The sequence below is a fragment of the Hypanus sabinus genome, chromosome 19, assembly GCF_030144855.1.
Source record: "Hypanus sabinus isolate sHypSab1 chromosome 19, sHypSab1.hap1, whole genome shotgun sequence".
Classification (NCBI taxonomy): Eukaryota; Metazoa; Chordata; class Chondrichthyes; order Myliobatiformes; family Dasyatidae; genus Hypanus; species Hypanus sabinus.
In genome coordinates, this window is record NC_082724.1 from 22422248 (window position 1) to 22437570 (window position 15323).

Here is a 15323-nt window from a genome sequence, read left to right on the forward strand (position 1 = left end):
CTTTTCACATACAACAAAAGATAAAAGGACAATGCATTCCCACCTGTGATGGTAATTTTTCCACACTAACTTGATACGACCATCACAAGAAACTGATTTTAAAAATAACATTAAAATTCATCCACATCCTTTCAAAATTAATTTTGATACTTATGCAGGAACTGTTAATTCAAAAAGACAAGCAGGACGATAAGGGTTCGCACACAGCACACTGTATAAGTTATCCGGATCAGAAAATACTTAAAAGGGTATTAATTAAAGTATTCTCTTCCACATGTGGCATTATTGAACATTTGAGCATTTATTAAATGGAGTAAACTAATGATCGGTGACCTAAATAACCTACCCGAACTGGAAGGTTAGCAGTACTTGTGATTATTTAAATTCATGACTTCATTAGCAAACAATTTCTCTACCCAATCTGCTGGAGTTAACATTGACATTTAATGAGTCTGTTTTCTTATGTTTCATGTTAATATTTTTCAAACAAAAAGTATTGCGTCCCTGCAGAGATAAAGGCCTTGCATAGACGTTAACCTACCCCTCTCTAGGGGTAATTTTTTATAAGTACATCATAGAGAAAGGGCACACTGTTATGATTGCAATTTGAGTCTGTTTTTCTTTGAGGCTCAGCTACACTATTATGATGTACTGAAGTTACATTTACACTGATACCCAAATAACACGAATGTATTGCAAATATTAAATAAAATATTTATATTCTAAACTTGCATGGATCCTCAGTAACCACTCCACTCCAAAACTATAGTCTGCTTATTTATGAAACCAGAAGTGTGGCAGATCTCCCGACAAATCTGAATATGCTTCTTAAAAAAAAATCTTGCTTGATCATCATAATAATTCATTATTTTGGTGTCAAAAAATTAAAAAACAGGGACATTCAATTTAAAGTATGATACAGTTTAGCACACCTTCATAACTACATACTTCACATTCCGAAAAGTATCTGTTTTGCTGTGACCTCGGATCTGAGGCAAATACTCCTCCCCTGATACATGTGGCCAACAAATGTTGCTTTGAACATGTGTCCAGATACCACAGCAAAAAATCCAGGAATAGCATTTGAAGAAACAGCTTTCTCGATCTCTAACAAGATACACGTGGCACCTGAAGGAAAGACTAAATACCAATTGGATAAATTAGCTTAACAAAACAGAAGAGTATTATTTTGTTATTGAAAAGGGAGTTTCCAGCCAAGCTCTGGTATTAAAGTTGTCTCGAGCTAAAAGTCGCAGCAGGCATTCTGCCTGTATGAATTCCAGAACTAAATGATCATATCATAACTTGTCATCTTAGAAATTCTGCCTCAATGAAATTCTTTCTTCCCTGGAGGTTTATTTATTGTCTGTGATCAAAGAAAAAATGTTTTAATCTCAATTACTTATTTTTATAGATGTGATTACGTTACAGTGAAGTAGTAATTCAAAGATATGATTTCTAACTATTATTCTTTGTGCCACCTTAAGCCTGCTCTATAGTACTTAATTTAATATTGCTATATTCCAAAACTGAGAAGCATAACCAAAAGCATTGCTTTTTAATGTGGATTTCTATCTGATGCCTTTGTCAGCCATGAATAACAAAAAAATTACCCAATATGTTTTTCATCACATTCTAATATAATGCAAAGGTAGAGTTAAATTCAGCTTTCAGTAACTTCTGCATATTGAAGGACAAGATGACACAGTAGGTTAACATACTGTCCTTTTACCTCAAGGAAGTGGATTTGATTCCAACTTGGATAGATAAGATGAATGGAGGGTGTTTAGTTTGAAATTAATTTCAACAATTTTCATCTGGTCCCCAGTGGCATGACTACAGCTAAACCTGTAATAGTTACCTGTTTTAGTGCACATAAAAAAGTAAAACTGATGTGGAATGGGTATTGGGGAGAAACAGCCTGCAACATAGGGGCAGATCAAAGCCAGGCACATAAAAAGTAAAAAGTTGAGCTCTCACTTGTTAACTCTAAATTCCTTGTAGAAACACCAAAAAACACATTATTAGAAATTAAATAAATTAAATCATTGTTTCAAATTATTTTGTAAGCACTATTGTAGTCTCTCTCATTTTCTCCATTTAATCACTCCTGCTACAAGTAGCAGAAAATGATCTGTTAATGTTTCAGCTACGTGGGAATTTTGAGGAAAATAATAACTTGGCATTCAACTCGTCCTGCTCTGAGAATGACCCAGTGGAAGTATTTGCCATTTTGAATCAAGGCTTGCATTCTTTTTAATCATTTCCTGAGAACATTAACACAGAATGTACCTTGGGAATCTACAAAAGTATATGGGGTTTGGTGCTCTCCTCGATATACTGAGTCTTTGAAACATTCTTATTTCCTGATAAAAACATATCGTAATCATCAGTTTCAGATGTAGGCTCCAGGTCCTGAATCTGAAACTGATCGGTTCTTAGGATCATCACTGCTGCCAAAACAAGGTCAAATAGATTCTACAGAACATTTACCCTTCTGATTATAATCATTTTTTTTTTCCACGGTTCATTGTACAAAAAAAAACATTTAAGCATTTTGTTCATGGTGTAGAGTGGAATTTGGTTTCATTCTAGCAGAAAGTTAGAAAGCAAATTCAATCACATCTCTTAATTCAGCCCCACAAATACAAGAGATTCTGGAGATGCTGGAAATCCAGACCAACACACGCAAATTGCTGAAAGGAACTTAGCAGGTCAGGCAGCATCTATAGAGAGGAATAAACAAGCGAGGTTTGAGTCTGGGGCGTCAGTTTATTCTCACCTACTTAAGATACACAATTTTGCAACAGCAAATGTTATGTTGCTTTAGAAACCTGAGGGAAAGATAAGTGGCCAGCCAATTGAAATACAACAATCCTGTCAGCGTCTTCTGCATGAACGTTCAATTGTCATGTTTTCTTCAATTCAAAAGAAACAGTTAAATTTCCTTTCTCATTGTTAGTTTTTTTTTACAATACTTAGCCCAGCTTGCTCAAAATTGAAGCAGATTTTTTAAGTTGTTTATGGCAGAGTGATAGAAAACATAGAATGGAATAACTAAGCAACAAACCAGAAAGCAAAGGGCAATTTTCAGACCAAAGTCAAAAACAGAATTCACTGTGGGTGAAGGAACAAAATGGTTTCAATATAAGGGAATATTTGAGTGTGGGTATTAAAATGCTGATGATCCCTATTCCTTATCAAATCTTAAGACTGTTTTCCAGTTTTGTGCTCAGAGCGCAATAATTGGAATTTCAATCCAATGCATTGGCAATTTATAGATGTGATCAATTAAGCTTAATTGTCCTACCTATTAATTGGCAATGTACTGGACTGAAATGCATTCTACTTCTATTCTGGAAGGTAATCAATTAATTATTGAAGAATGATAAATGAACAAATGATATTGCTACTCAGGCAAAGGGCCCATTTTTAATTAATCAATCCCTTGTATTGATGGTAATGATTTAGATGTAGGAAGTAAAAGGACATTCTGAATACAAGAGAAGTCTGCCTATATGAGAGGTCTACTGTCCTGACTCCAAGAGAAACAAGTTAACTAAAAACCCTGAAATGTAATTCCCATAATGGTTTCTTCTGCATTTACATTGAGGTTTTGGATTTGTTTTAATGTTGTTTCCAAAGCTGCCAATAAAATTTGTAGGCAGCAGAATAACATAAATCTATTGTGTAAGTTGGTAATGGGGATATACTGCTCTAACAAATAGAGAAAATAAAATATGCTTCTTCCTTTTGGTACTCCACAAACTATATAAAAAAAATAAGCAGTTCCAGTTTTATTCAATTCACTTATGGGATGTAAGCATCAATGGAAAAAGTATTTTATGTGTTATTCATTGCGTTACTATTTAAGAGCTTTAATTTTTCAGGTCAGTTGAAGATGACTATTAGGTGGTTAGTTTTAACAATTCTGTGCAAGGTTTTATGAATCACTTTTAATGATGCGCCCTAGCTTAGCATCATGCAGATGTTTCTGTAAGAACTCCATCCACTATCACTGGAGACATTTGCTTTCATACTAATGGGAGCAATGCCACATAGTTTGCAGCAGAATGGCTACATATTTATTCTGATTGCTGCCAAAATTCAATCCTGTGACTAGCACTTTCCAACCTAAAAGTGGTCATTCAAATCCCAATGAAAATAATAAGAATTCCAATAGTGGTTAACCAAATCCCAAGTAAAATAATAGAAATTCCTAGAATGCCTCAGTGGCCCATTAAGCAGTGTTAGGTACTTTCAACAGCTTGATTGGTTGAATGACAATATTTTTAATATTATGATCACAGGATTCTTTTATACTAATTATTATTAATCCATTTTATTGGATGTGGACTGACAGCATAGTGGTTAGCACAATGCTTTACAATGCCAGCAACCTGGGTTCAATTCCCGTCACTGCCTGTAAAAGTTTGTATGTTCTCCTCGTGTCCGGATGGGGGCCCTTAGTGTGCTCCAGTTTCCTTCCACAGTCCAAAGATATACTGGATGGTAGGTTAATTGGGTGTTGTAAATTGTCCTGTGATTAGGCTGATTAAATCGGGGGGGGGGGGGAAATTCCTGGGTGGTGAGGCTTGAAGGGCTGATTCCATTCTGTATCACAACAAATAAATGAATGAATGAATGAATGAATGACCATTTCCCCCACCCCATCCCAAATTATCTCTGAGAAGGTAGGAGTGAGCCGCCACCTTCTTGGAACATTGTGGTTCTGCTGGTGATGTTAGTCCTATGATATGATAGGGTTATAAACAACAGAAGTCGCAATTGTAATCTCTGAACCAATAAGAACACAGCCAGCCGATGGTGTAGCGGCATCAGCACTGGCCTTCGAGGCCAGTGGTCCCAGGTTCGAATCTGGCCAGCTCTTGCACACTTTCCACCCGTGCTGAGCTAAGTATCCAGCTGGCAACTTGGCCTCATAAAAAAAAGTTAAATTGTACAGAAACGGCAAAATAAAATGCCATGTGATGTGTCATGGAAACAAAAAAACAATAAGAATACAAGAAATAGGAACAGGATTAAGAGCACAACCTCTCAGGAATGCTCCACCATTCAATATCATAGCTAATTAAATATAGCCTCAAATCCATATTCCTGCTTGATCCTGATAATCTTCGCAATAGCTCAAAAAATCTGACAACTCACCCTTGAATACATTCAGTGATTCAGATTCCACAGTGCTCTGAGGTGGAGAATTAGAAATTAACCCATCAAAAAGGCACGTGGACAAGCTGCCAGTGGGTTATTAAAATCAAATGCTAAAATAACACTCCAATTTCACAAGGTGAAAGGGAGAATATGGAAAGGAGGGGATCAATTTGCATCAAAAATGTACTCCTTTGAACAAGTGTTCAGAAGAACATAATTTCCCATTTCTGAATATGCCCATGGATATAGGATCATATTTCAAAAGAACATGAGACGGGAGACTATATGACTGAGAGATACTAGGGTTGGGTGCATGGGGAAACAGGTTAATTCTGCAATATTGATTTTCTTGATATTTCTTCTTGGTTATGGTTTCACTCTGAGCATATTTTGAACATTTCTGTGGGTGGGGGGGGGTGGTATAAAAATGATTTCCCTTCTATCTTAGAACTTTTAAACGTCCTATATCTTTGTTTAGACTATTGTTAATACATTAGTTTCTACTGAGTTACTTTGAAGAAGCAGAGCCAAAGCAAGTTCTGCAATTTTTGGTTTCTTCAATCCTTGCTCGTTTACTATTGTTTAACGCAGCTACATTGAACACTCGCACACTGCACAATCACTAGCACTTCATTCATTCAGAATTGTAAAGTAGCATTGTTACTTATGTTTCAACTGTATTTGCTACTGTGTCAAAAATCCAGACATTGGTTGCCAGGGACACTGAAGTTCTAACAATGCACACCAAGGCAGACAGACCATCAATCTTCCTAATGCTTAGCTACAGCAAGGAAATGGATCACAATTTTAAATGAGTGATTTTATACAGAGTTTGGGAGAGGAGTTATAAGAGCACTGAGGCTTTGAAAGCAGACCAATCCACCAAGGTGGTCCAGTAAACTGATATTCATAGGGAGGAGTAATGATTGGGCTATGTGGCAAGCCTGAAATGGAACTTTCTGGTGCATCTTCCACTGGGAGGGCCATGGGAGGCAAGTGCATTCCGAATATTTCATAAGAGGATTATTCACTGCCAAATTTGGTTTTCAGTTAACAGTGAATTATAATTCACTTTAATAGCCTTTCTCCCCCACTATTTCTGTTTTTCTTGAATTTGGACACAGTAGCAAGAGGAGAAAATGCGATGAGAATTTAATCTGGCATCGATACAAATCAAAGCATTCAACACCTTTGCATTTTCAAAGATCTGACAATGGGTGGTAAATGTAGAAAATGAAATGCAGAGCAATGCATAATCAGTTTCAGGAATGTTGCTTGCGAAATAGTACAAGTATATTGTGAAATGACTTGTTTTCATTGTGTTAATATGAAAGATTAAATAGTGCTATGAGCAAAACTACATTTGTGAATAAGCAATGTTTTAATTACTTTTGTGCTGAATTTGCCCTAATACAACAAACAATTCATAAAAGGATCAAGACTCCTTTCACTGCCCCCCATTCACTCCAGAAAAGACAACACAATGAAAAGAAACAAAGCATCTGTTTGCTTCCAGAACCCTTGTAGAATAAGCAACCACAGCAAATACCAAAAAACAGTATTAAAATCTCTGTCTGCACTTTTCAGATTAATGAGAGCAAACATGCTTAATTTCGTGACTTGACACAACTGATATTTTAACAAGGTTGGGCCATGTGGATGTGAAAAGTCCAGCTTTCATGTAACTGCAGTCCATCAAAATGCACCCCATGTCACCTGAAACTGCTTTTCATAAAAGTTTCACATAAAAAGTTAATCTTTAAGTGTACCAGGAATTATAACCAACCCCCATTCCACCACTCCTTGACTTTCTTTAAACTATCTAAACACAATGACAAATGTAAAAGCTAAAGTTTAGAAAAAAGTTAAAATTACTGATTTGATTTGTCAAGTCAAAGCATAATCTGAAAAAATTAGTAACTGACTTGGTAGTAAATAGTTGCCAAGACTTTTTTTTATTAACGTGGCATGCCATTTACCTTTATCCAAGGGACTAATTAGGAGTCTACAACAACATCAAGGGTTCACAATCTCTGGATTTTAATAACATAGTGTGCCTGTCTGCCATCTGGGAGCAGCCTAGTTTCCCTCTTCAACAGCAGGCACTGCCCTAGGGCAAAAGCAAGTGCAGACAGGAAGCCCAAGATGCGAATTGCGTTGTGTTTGTGACCCTATATACAGCCAGCAATGCTCTGCCAAATTTCCAATCAAATGGCAGGAATCTTATTAGGAAGTTGTTATGCTCTATTTGCCCCTGCCTGCGGCTTGTGTACTCAACTCCTGCTGGGCTTTCCTGGCTAAAGATGGTCACAATATATAAGCTTCATCTTCAAGTGAACTGGCCAGCTCAATGTAGAGGTGCCAAAAGTGTAACTTACCATGACACAGCTTTAACTGCTAAGTGCAAATGAGCATTGCCTTCTTTTTGCTGACATGTTTTAGAGTCTGTGTGGTTGTGAGCACTGAGCCTATTAAAGGAATAACGTGGTAACGACTAACTCAATGCGCCTCAAACATGTTTAAGTGACTGAACACATCGTGAACAATAGGGTTTTGTAAAAGAATAATCCTACAACATTATGAAACAGAAAAAAAAAGACTACACCATAATGAACCACATCCCTCTCATGTCAAAATGTAAAACTCAACATTTGGTTGTAATAATTAAAAGCTTTTAAATTAAAATATTTCTGTAAAACCCTTCAGGAATGTGGTAAACTGTTACTTGCAATCTTGGCCAAGCACCTTAAATGTGGCAATTAAAATTTTTACAGTTAACTGCCTGAGGAGATACAGTACCATACTTAAAAGTTTCTTGCCTAACCATTTATCTAATACATTTCATAAGTCTAAAAATTAGAATCAGTAGTCTTATTAATACAATAGAAAGGTGTTCAGAAACATATTCTTGCTCCCGTATTTAAAAAAAAATAATCTTGTATCAATACTTTGAACAGTAAGGATATAAATTTCTAAAACTTAATCGTGTAATCAACGCTGTATGTTAAACATCTGCATCTTTCTTTCCACAAAGAACACTGTTTCCTTTCATAAAGTCATGGAGTAATACAGCAAAGATGCAGGTCCTTATGCCTAATGAGTCCATGCCAACCATGGTGTCTGCTCAGCTCATCCCAATTTCCTGCATTTGGTCCATAACCCTCCAAGCCCTGCCACTCTATGTACCTATCCAAAGACTTCTTATATAATACTAATGTACCTGCTTTAACCACTTCTTCAGGCAGATTGTTCCATATATTCCCCACTCTCTGCATGAAAAAGTTGCTCCTCAAGTCCCTTCTAAATCCTTCCCTTCTCACCCTCAATCTATTCCTCTTAGTTTTGGTCTCTCCTTTCCTTGGGAAAAGAATTACCACCCACCTTATCTATGCCTCTCATAATTTTAAACATTTCTAAATGGGGACCTCATTCTTTCACGTTCCAAGGAATAAAGACCTAGTGTCTGGCCAATCTCTCCCTATGACTCAGGCCCTCTAGTCCTGGCAACAACCTTGCAATATTTTTCTGCACTCTCTCCAATTTAACCACATCTTTCCTGGAACAGGACAGGAAAACTGAACATTAGACTCCAAATGAGGCCTCGCCAATGACTAATACACCTGCACACAGGGTCTCATCTCCTATACTCAATACACTTATTGATGAAGATGCCTTTTTTTCACCCTGTCTATTGGTGACCCCACTTTCAACGAACCTTGCACTTATACCCGTAGATTCCTTTGTTCCATTATACTCCCTAGTGCCTTACCAATTCATAATACAAGTCCTAGGCTGATTGAACTTTCCAGATGCATCTCCTCACATATCTGTGCTGAAATCCATTTACCACTCCTCAGTCCACTCCCTACCTGAACAAGGGCCCCTTCTACTCTATGATAACCTTCTTCACTATCAACAACACTTAATTTAATGTCATCCACAAATTTACTGATCAAGCCTTGTCATTTGCATCCAAATCATTTATATAAATGTCAAATAAAAAGGGTCCCGACACTGACATTTGTGACACACCACTGGCCTCCATTCTGATAAAACTAAATTCAACCATCATCCTCTGCTTCCTACCTCTGGGCCAATTTTGAATCTAATTAGCTCTCCCTGGATTTCATGGCACCTAACCTTCAAGATCAGTCTACCATGTGGGATCTTGTTGAAGGCGTTGCTAAAGTCCAACTACCCTACCCTCATCTTCCTTTCTGGTTGTCTCTTCAAAATACTCTAAAGGGTTTGCCAAAAACAATTTTCTATGCATAAAGCCATGCCCATCAGCCTCTAACTACCCAAATTCAGTCCCTCAGAAATCCCTTTAGTAACCTCCTCACTACCGATGTCAGGCTGACCAGCCTGTAGTTCCCTGGCTTGTCCTTGTGAACCTTTCTAACCAATGGAACAACTTTAGCCACCTATTAGTCTTCAGAAACTTCAGCAGTGACTAATGATGGAGCAAATATTACTGTGAGGGCCTCTGTAATTTCCACTCAAGCCTCCCACAAAGTAAGTCCTAGAATGCATTTGGTCAGACCCTGGTGATTCATCCACTTTAATATGCTGCAAAGCTGAAAATACTTAATATGAATGTTCCCCAGAACATCTGAACCTGTTTCCCTTAATATGGAAAAAAAAATTTCTGATAAAGTACGTAAAACAACAAAAAGCCATTTTCTTGGACGAATTAACTGATCTGATGCAAGAGTTTTTAAGAAGTGCCTTTCTTATTTGTTATGTAAGTGCACAAGCACCAGATGTTCACAGAAGGAAAATTAATCCAACCCTAGCAATATCTTTAATAACAGAATTCAGGATGACCCATCATCCCTCACACTCCTTATTGCCTCTTAAATCTTTAGCACCAAGATGACACAACATCTGAGGGTAGTCTGAAAACATGACCCGGACATTCTAATAAGACTGTGGAATGGTGAGGAGAACAGAGATCTGTTCTGCTCGCTTTATTCATCACCTTTCATAATATCACCACCTACTTCATATGAATATGAAAGGGATTCATCTGTGAGGTGATGAAAATATTGCAATACATCTTTTCATATTTGCAAATTTAACACCAGAAAAACACCATAACATTTGCTGGACTGGCATAGATATCAAATTTATCCTTTCAAGGTAACTGCCATCCAGTCCAACCAATGCTTGACTGGGGTTCAGAACATGACGACTCCCAATGTGCTTTGAAGTGGACAAGTGAGCCATTCTGTTGTAAGATAACAAGAAATGGGCAAAGTAGATGGCTTTTTCTCGAAAAGAAAACTCGCAATAAATTAGTAGCTCTAAAATAACAATTACTTATTGTTCACAATTTCTACTACATATTGAAGATAATAGGTATTATGAAAGAAAGATAGTTTAAAGATTACATGTTCTACAGAACGAAAATAACTGCACAGATACCTAGATCACAAAATCACACAGTGCAGGTTCTTCGACTCACCCTGATCATGCTGGCCATTAAGTATTTATTCGTATTAATCCTCCAACTTCAAGAGTGTGTTAGCACAATTCTGCCAGTGTATCTCCTGTCCCACCACAGAACATTACAGAACAGGAACAGGCCACCCGGCTCGCAAATGTGCACCCAAACACTAATCACTCCCACCTACACCATGTCCAAATCCCTTGATTTTCCTTACGTCCATGTGTCTATCCAAACATCTCTTAAAAGCTCCTAATCTATTTGCCTCTATTACCATACCAGGTAATACATTCCAGGCACTCATGACTCTGCATTAAAAACTCACCTCTCGCACCCTCCTTGAACCTATCCCCTCGCACCTTCAATGCATGCCCTCTGCTGTTAGATATTTTGACCCTGGGAAACAGATAGTCTCTGTCTACTCTATCCATGCATCTCATAATCTTGCAAACCTCTATCAGACCTCCCCTCAGTTTCAAGTCTAGAATGAGGGGTCACAGTTTAAGGATAAAGGGGAAGCCTTTTAGGACCGAGATGAGGAAAAACTTCTTCACACAGAGAGTGGTGAATCTGTGGAATTCTCTGCCACAGGAAACAGTTGAGGCTGGTCCATTGGCTATATTTAAGAGGAAGTTAGATATGGCCCTTGTGGCTAAAGAGATCAGGGGTATGGAGAGAAAGCAGGTACAGGGTTCTGAGTTGGATGATCAGCCATGATCATACTGAATGGCGGTGCAGGCTCAAAGGGCCGAATGGCCTACTCCAGCACCTATTTTCTATTTTTCTGTTTCTGGCACTCCAGATAAAACAACCCAAGTTCACTCAGCCTCTTGAGATAGTACATGCCCTCTAAACCAGGCAGCATCCTGGTAAACCTCTTCTGCACCTTCTCCAAAGCCTCAACATCCTTCCTATAGTGGGGAGTCAAGAAATATATGCAAAATTGACAATGTGGCCAACCAGAGTTTTATAAAATTGCAACATAACCTCCTGACCTTTGAACTCAATGCCTCGACCGATACAAGCAAGCATTCCATAAGCCTTCTTAACCACCTTATTGACGTGTGTAGCCACTTTCAATGAGCATGGATCCCAAGATCTCTCTGTTTAGCAACACTGATAAAGATCTTGCCCTTAACTGTGTGCACTACTGTCTCCTTGCATTCGCCGTACCAAGGTGCAACACCTCACATTTATCAAGATTAAACTCCATTTGCCATTTCTCAGCCCTTATCTGCAACTGATCCATGTTGAGTTATATTCTTTGCCAGTCTTCTTCTGGGTGTTCCACAGGGATCTGTTCTGTGATTTTTATAAATGACCTGGATGAAGAAGTAGAAGGGTGGGTTTGTAAGTTTCCTGATGACACAAAGGTTGGGGGTGCTGTGGATAGTCTGGAGACTTGTCAGAGATTACAGCGGGACATTGGTAGATGCAGAACTGGACTGAGAAGTGGCAGATGGACTTCAACCCAGATAAGTGTGCAGTGGTTCATTTTGGTAGGTCAAATTTGAAGACAGAATATAATATTAATGGCAAGATTCTTGGCAGTGTGGAGGATTTGAGAGATCTTGGGGTCCGTGTCTATAGGACACTCAAAGCTGCTGCACAGGTTGACAATGTTGTTCAGAAAGCATATGGTGAGTTGGCATTCATCAACCGTGGGATTGAGTTCAAGAGCCGTGAGGTAATGTTACAGTTATATAAGTCCTTGATCAGACCCCACTTGGAGTACTATGTTCAGTTCTAGTCACCTCACTACAGGAAGGATGTGGATACTATAGAGAGGGTGCAGAGGAAATTTATAAGGGTATTGCTTGGATTGGAGGGTGTACCTTCTGAGAATAGGTTGAGTGAAATTGGCCTTTTCTCCTTGGAGCGACGGAGGATGAGAGGTGACCTGACAGAGGTGTATAAGATGATGAAAGGCATTGATCATGTGGATAGTCAGAGGCTTTATCCAAGGGCTGAAATGGCTAACATGAGGGGGCATAATTTTAAGGTGCTTAGAAATAGGTACTGAGGGGATGTCAGAAGTAAGTTTTTCACACAGAGAGTGGTGGGTGCATGGAATGCACTGCTGGTGGTGGTGGTAGTAGCAGATGCCATATGGTCTTTTAAGAGCCTCTTGGGCATATGTAGCTTAGAAACATAGAGGGCTATGTGCTAGGGAAATTCTAGGCAGTTTCTAAAGTAGGTTACATGGTTGACACAACATTGTGGGCCGAAGGGCCTGTAACTTGCTGTAGATTTCTATGTTCTATGTCTTCTATACTATCCATAACTCTACCAATTTTGGTGTCATCTGCAAATTTAGTAACCCACCCATCTACATTTTTTTCCAGGCCATTTATGTACATCATAAACAGTAGAGGTCCCAGCACAGATCCCTGCAGAACTCCACTAACTACAGACATCCAGCTTGGATAAGTCCCTTCAACCACTACCCCATGTCTTCTATATGCAAGCCAGTTCTGAATCCAAACAGCCAATGCACCGTGGATCCCATGCATCTTAATCTTCTGGATTAGCCCCCCAGGAGGGACTTCATAAAATACTTTACTAAAAATCCATGTAGACAACATCCACCACCCTACCTTCACCAATTTCTCTCACCACCTTGTCAAAAAACTCAATCGTTGGTAAGACATTACCTGCCATGCTGGCTCTCCTTAATTAGGCCATGGGTTTCCAAATGCTCATACATCCTATTCCTAAGAATTTTCTCCATCAATTTCCCTACAACTGATGTGAGTCTCACCAGTCTAGAGTTCACAGGATTTTCCCTTGTTCCCTTCTTTAAATAGAGGTACAAGATTAGCCACTCGCCAGTCCTCTGGGACTTCGCCTGTGGCACGAGTGGACATGAAGATATGGGTCAAGAGCCCAGCAATCTCATCTCTTACCTCCATTAAGAACCTGAAGTTAATCCCATCAGACCCTGGGGACTTATCCACCTTCATACTCATTTGGAGGCCTAACACTTCCTCCTCTTTGATCTCTAAATGCCCTAACATATTTATACACTCAGCACTGATCTCCTGGTTCACCATATACTTTCCCTTGGTAAATACTGAAGCAAAGTACTCATTAAGTACCTCACTCACAGCGGCCTAAACATCCTCAACCATCGTTATTCAACCAAAGTTAGCTATCAAGCCATCTCCCAGTCAACAGTTTGGTAAATCAGATGACCAGGCTGTGCTCCTACACCCTGCATACAAACAGAAGCTGAAACAAGAGAAAACAGGACAGAAAATAATATAGTGTTTGCCTGAAGAAACAGATGAACTTCTATTTTGAGTCAGTTGAATTGAAACCCAGTGATGGCAAAGGATGGCGATGTATTTTAAAGTCAGTATCTTATGTGGTTTGGAGGGCAAAGTCCAGGTGGTGGTGTATCCATGCTTTCACTGCCCGCGTTCTTTTGATTGGAAGGTGCTCACTAAGGGCTCTTGGTGAGATGTTGCAATGCATCCTATAGATTGTGCAAACTATAGTGGTGCGCTGGTGCTGAGTGATCAACTGGTCACGGATGGGGTGTCTATCAACAGGAATGAATGTCTCGTAATGTGTCAAGCGTCTTGAGTTTTGTTGAAATTGTACTCATCCAGAAAAGTGGCTGCGCTATTATGTCCATATTCCCACATTCTATACCCTGACGACTGAAGGCATGAATTTCCCTGATGCACGTTAAAAGTTCTACCGCCTCCAGCACTTTTCAACCATTCCAGACGGCAAAGAGGAGATTAGAAAGAGTATGAAGTTTGAAATTCCAGTAAACCCAAACTCAGTGTATGCCTAACAGCACTGGACACCAAGAGCCTCGTACAAGTTCTGCAATTAGCAGAGTCTTTCTTTGAAACTCAAACCTAATTAATTCCCGGAAACCTTTCAAACAAAGTGCCTTACGCCCACATGTATTGAGCAGTAAAAATATACAGTTCCATTAAGCTATAACACAAATGTAAGTTTCTATAGGAAAAAAAAGTCACAGATCAACTCCCAATTCAACTAGTTGAAAATTAAAGTGATGGAATGTCAAGAAGTGGAAATAAACAGTAAAAGCTCAAGGAACACAATCGGTTGTTGGAGGTCAGAATGATGAATACGTTCTTGGAACACAATGCTATGGAGACTATTGATAAGCACACAACACCGTGTTTCAGGTTAATTAAAGTAATGCCAGAACCAATACTCAAATGGCAAGTAACAGATAAATTAAACAAATAAAGTAATAGGTGAATTGAAATCCTACCTTTGACTAGGGTTGTACCTCCTGGATATAACATTCAAATAGAGCACTCTATATGTGTTTAGTAAGGTGCCCCACAATGAATATGTTAAAAGGATATAGAAGGTTTTTCAAAGGAGGCATATAAACATATTGTAGACATGTATAAACATAAAAGGTGCTGAGGCAGTATCATAATTATTTTTAGTATTAGCACAAAAAGAATAAGTATTTGAACAAGATATTATTGGAATGGTGCATACAGAAAGTAACTGTCACAGATAAATTGGACAGCTTTCTCAAGCAGGAGGATATCATTAAACACAGTGAGCCAAGCGATTGACAGAAATGATAAGAAGTAAACTGGAATAATTTAATCTAGCTTTAGAAGGAAACAATTAATAATTCAAGTAACAGGAGAACATACGCCAACAGTTCCAGCTGACTGGGACTGTAGAGAAAACAACA

The 15323-nt window shown here is 38.6% G+C and overlaps 1 protein-coding gene across 4 annotated transcripts in view; it reads right to left on the reverse strand.

Annotated features, from left to right (window-relative positions):
• Positions 1–15323, reverse strand: part of LOC132377797 (ERC protein 2) — a 782782-nt gene that overhangs the window by 7545 nt on the left and 759914 nt on the right. The window lies entirely within an intron of this gene.